We start from the raw sequence: 5345 nt of genomic DNA, 5'->3' as shown, positions 1-5345 counted from the left end.
ACTGGAGCAAGTGACATCTGATGCCTGTGACTCCTGGAGGTTGCTGGGACTTCATTTTACTCTGAGATCATTTTGAGATTTAAATCCCAGAATCAGGTCAGAACAACAAATCCCGCTACATTACACTCAAGTCATCTTGATAACTGGTCAGGGAGCAGAAAGGAGAGACAAAAGTTGCACATAGAGACTTGCAAGTCCATCACCACTGAGCTGGGTTTAGGGATGTCCTGGTCCTGGGTTGCTGGGATCTCACTCCAAATGGAGGTCAGTGCACTGAGATCTCCAGTATGATTTCCTAGGAGGAAGAGATTGGAAATTGCTCTGCAGTAGGTAGAGGTAAGGACTGCAGAAGGAAGGGCACTGGGAAGAGGAGGGCTGAGGACAGACAGGAAAGTGGGGAGACGCTTTGGAAAGTGCAGAAACGTGGCTTCGGAGACTTACCAGCGCTTCCAGAGCCATAACGCAAGCCCTACCAGAAGCACCAGGGTCACCATCACCGCCAGGAAGACCAAGCCTATGGGGCGATGCTGCTCTGTGGGTTTGGTGCACAGAGCGTCATTTCTCATTCTCCTTGGGTTGACCTGCACCTTTCTGTTCCTGTTTGTTCCAGTTACCCTCTTCTTCACCAACCACCCTTCCTCCTTCTTGTTTCCCACCCCTGCTCAGAGATAGACCCTCCACCCAAGCTCTACTTCTTCCCACATCTACAAGATACTCACACTCAGCTCCCCACTTCTTGGGTTTCTTTTTTTTTTTTTAATATTTTTTTATTTATTTCTAGGAGAGAGAGAGAGAGACAGCGTGAGCAGGGGAGGGTCAGAGAGAGAGGGAGATACAGACTCCGAAACAGGCTCCAGGCTCTGAGCTGGCAGTCAGCACAGAGCCCGATGCGGGGCTCGAACCCACGAACCGCGAGATCATGACCCAAGCGAAAGTCGGACGCTTAACCGGCTACGCCACCCAGGCGCCCCATTGGGTTTCTAAATATAAGTGCTTTTTAGTCTGGAGTCCTAGAATCCCAAGTTTTTCATCAGGCTTTCTGGCTCTGAGGACATGTTGCCCTCTTTCCCAGAGGGGCTCACACCCTTTCTCACCCCAGTAGAGAACAATATCCTGGCCTCCTAGACTTCTGTGTCTCACTTGGCAAGACAGGCCATCTCTCTCTCTGGCTTCCACATCCAAGGACATATGAAGATACCATGTCCCATCAGCATCAGGCACGACATCACCTTGTCGGTGCCTGGCTGCTCCTGCTCCCCCCGCATCCACATCACCCACACTGGCTTTGGGTGGAAGCCAGAGACGTGGCACACCAGCAGCAGACGCCCAGGTCCAGGACTGGGGCCGCTGGACAGCCAGGTCTCTGGCCTCACTGCAGAGACAGGACAGGTATTCTCAGCTGAGAGGGAAGATCTTCACATCAGTTAAGATACACACATCTTTCCGCCCCTAGAAACCTATCACCATCGTCCCCTCTCCCTCTTGGACCTTTTTCACCCTGAATTTGAGGAAATGTTGCAAACTTATGAGTGCAAATTAGAGAATGCTTGGAGGGAGGGAGGAGGACTGACCATGTCGTTGGAGATATGCCTTCCCTGCATCAAGGAGACCCAAGAGGAAACGGGGGCAGATGTCAATAATATGTGCTTGTATTCTTAAGGTGACCGCATGGTACTGATTGAGTAGTTTGCAGACTTGCTGAACCCTCCTTGGGGTTCATGGAGATGGCCACCATGACGTGTTCTGCAAGCTCACAAAATCTGATCCTTCATATGCAATCTGCATGAAACCTACTGATAGTTCCCAACGTGTAGCCCACAGCCTTTAGCCATCTGTACCTGGAAGGGATCTGGGAAGAGAGGCTATATGTTACAGGAAAGGGGGAAAGAAGGAAATGAAATGAGGTGAGTATAAGCCAAAGGCAGAGGAAACAGAGGGAGAAATTGAGTGTATTGGAGGTAATGGAGCAAAGTTTGGTTTAGGTGGAGAATCAGAAGATGGGGTGGTTGCTGGAGGCAGAGGAAGAGGTGAATGAATGAGGAAGGCACAGTGTAGGAGGAGAGACTGGAAGGGTGTGGACAGAGAACAGGGAAGAGTTTTGTGGGAGAGCTGGGATAAAATCACCTAGGGTGAGGGGAGAGCAGTGGGTACAGGGAACACATAGATTTGCTGAGGAGTCTGGATGGGGAGAAAAGCACATTTCAAGGATCAGTTCCTGAGTGAGGGAGGGGTGGGTGCCTGGCTGGAGGCCAGGAAAGGGGGTGATTATGGGAGATACCAACAGAGACATGAGAGCACAGCCTATGGTCAATGTGAGGATGGGAAGTAGCATAAGACATGAAGGTTTTCAAGAATTGGGGTCTGGGTTCCCTAAACACGTGTGGAATTCAGTTTTACAATGGGAAGGCATGAGGTTCAGAAGCCAGTGGAGGCTCCTTCCTGGAGGAAGAAGGAACTCAAGGAGACACACACACCTGCCACGTCCATCCCACCTGCTCTGATGGCTCTGAACTCACATTCAAGCTCCCATTGACTGACATGGTCTGTTGGGAGTCATTCTGAACTCACTAGTTGACAAAACTCCTTTTGAGGTTAAGGCAGGTTTGCGAAGTCTCCTGCCGTCAGATGATGACTGATATCTACCCCCACTCGATTGTTTCTGCTTGAGAACCGACGCCCTAAGTTCCTTGTTGATTGGTATCAAGTGACTTATTCTGGCCCCGATATGCTGACTGCACCTTGTGAAGGAACCTATTGTAGGAACTTCTTCTTTTGTGATTATGGGAACAAACATTATGTTTCCTAAGGATCCTGTTTTTCTTATACTTCCACTTAAGCAAACAGGGTATTGACTCCTGCTCACAGAGAACTAACTTTTGCCTTTGCTATGCTAAAAACATTGTCTTGTATTTGAAAGCTAAAGATACCTTCTTTCCCCATAGGATAAGCATCTAAATCACCTACCTCAATCACTATTGATAAAGGTTATGCATGACTCTTCTACAAATCTATGTTCTGAGAAGTTTTTACATATCAAAGAAATTTGTCATCAAAAATCATTGTCTAAGGCAAATGCCACTTCTGTGCTGTTCCCCATACACTTAACCATAAATAAAGCTGAGACTCAGTCAGTGCAGAGATGCCTGCCTGATGACCAGAAAGAATCTCAGGACTCTCTCAGTCTCTCACTTACACTGTCCATCCTTCAGGGACCACTGGACTGACTGGAGCGGTCAGCGGTCCTGAAATATCAAAGGAAAAATAATGGAGAATATCTGTAATGTCCTTTCCTGTTCTCTCAGCTCCTTCTCGTTGAATGTTCCCTTGGACCAAGGCCTCTTGTACATGAAAATGTCTTTCTTGCTGTCCCAGTCATGGGTCTGCAGTTCATTTGGCAAAGCAGAGTCCAGACTTTGTGTCCAGGAATGGTTGTACAAGATGTTGTCATGATGGTTCAAAAGTGATTGGGTCCTGGAAGTCTGTGGCAGAAGAACAGATAGACTGAAGAAGAGGAGGGCATTAGGAAAGAGAGATGATGCAGAAAAAGGTCTCAGGGAAGGGCACCAAAATCTGGAGAACAGGGAGTCATAGTTCTCTCTGGAGACATGTGCTGCCCCAGAGCCCTGAGCTTCGTACTCATTGTTCAGAAGAGCACAAGGCCCTGGGGCAGGGATGCTCAGGAAGGAATTTGCCTGACATCCCTCATTCCCCAGGTATGTACTGGGAAACCCACACCCTGAGTGCCCACATGCACAGACACAAATGCACATATGCATACACACAAACACTCAGAGTTACACTCATACACAGATATACAAACACAGATGTCCAAGAACACACATGTGCACACATGCAGACAGAGACACATACAGGCACTATACACACATAGTCATATATACTTACACACACGCAGACTCAGAAGCACATGTACACTCACAGAGACATACACAGAGATGCATACATAGGCATCTATGCACTCATACTCATACATACTTAAACACATACAGAACACAAGAACATGCACACACGTGCACACATTTGCACACACGTGTGTGCATGCACACATACAAGCACACACAGAGACACATGTGCCTCCACAGCGCACGCCCATAGTCCTCAGCATTGCCACTGTCACCACCTGGGACAAGAACCATGAGCAACACCAGTTGCAACAACAGCATCTTATTTGCAGATGTTCTTTCTTTCTCTTAGAAAGTGGGTCTTTGGCGTCTGTTCTAAGAAACCTCCCCACACACGGTTCTTCTCTTCTGACTTCCTTCTCAACACCCAAGCCTTCCCTGAGTCTCTGCAGCAATGCAAATGGGCTCTGCCCTCAACTCTGGACACCAACTCAGACTCTCACTTCCCCTCTGGGTCTGACCCTCTTCTCAGGCTCCCAGCTTCTCCCAGTCACCTGCCTCCATCCTGCTCCCCGAGGCCCTAACTCAGGTGCTGGGGAACAAGGCTTGTGTGGCATGGAAAACTGACGCTACCTCCCGTGCCTTTTCTTCTCATCCAGACAGTAACCCATGAAAACACACAGCTCCCCAGCGCCTAGCCCTAGACCCTGCTGTCACCCTGTCCCTCCTGCCCTTGGGTCACTCCCTGTGGACCTCCTTCTGTGACTCATCCTAAGCCCAAGTCATTAGTGTCAGTGTTCCTTTGTTTGTTTGTTTGTTTAATTCCAGTATAGTAAACATACAGTGTTATATTAGTTTCAGGTCTACAATACAGTGACTAAGAAATTCTACACATTACTCAGTGCTCATCAATATAAGGGTAATCCTAATCCCTTACTTTACTCATCTCCCCACCCATCCCCCCCCTAGTAATCAGCAGCGCATTCTCTGTAGTTAACAGTCTGGTTTTCTCTTTATCTCTCTTTATTCTTTGTTCATTTGTTTTGTTTCTTAAATTCCACACATGAGTGAAACAATATATTTGTCTTTCTCTAACTTCTGTCACTTAGTATAATACCCTCTATCTTTTCGACACCATTGCAAATTGCAATATTTCAGTACTTTTTATGGCTGAGTAACATCCCATTAATCATACATACCACAACTTTTTTTCTTGTTTCATCTATCCATGGACACTGGGGTGCTTCCATAATTTGGCTAATGTAAATAATGCTGCAATAAACATAGAGGTGCATGTACCTTTTCAAATTGCTGTTTTTTGTATTACTTGGATAAATATCCAGTAGTGGAATTATTGGATCATATGATAATTCTGTTTTTAATTTTTGAGGAACCTCCATACTGTTCCCACATGGCTATACCAGTCTCCATTTCTACCAGCAGGGTAAAGCGTCCTTTCCCTACACTTATTTCTTGTGTGTTCGA

At 47.1% G+C, this 5345-nt stretch overlaps 1 pseudogene; it reads right to left on the bottom strand.

The window, feature by feature from the left end:
- Nucleotides 1–249: 249 nt before the first annotated feature.
- LOC144221298 (T-cell surface glycoprotein CD1a-like) lies at nt 250–4181 on the bottom strand (annotated as a pseudogene).
- Nucleotides 4182–5345: the final 1164 nt, after the last annotated feature.

The sequence above is a fragment of the Crocuta crocuta genome, unplaced genomic scaffold (genome assembly GCF_008692635.1).
Source record: "Crocuta crocuta isolate KB4526 unplaced genomic scaffold, BGI_CrCroc_1.0 scaffold494, whole genome shotgun sequence".
NCBI lineage: Eukaryota > Metazoa > Chordata > Mammalia > Carnivora > Hyaenidae > Crocuta > Crocuta crocuta.
The sequence above is the reverse complement of the archived record's forward strand: the minus strand, read 5'-3'. Positions and strand labels throughout refer to the sequence as shown.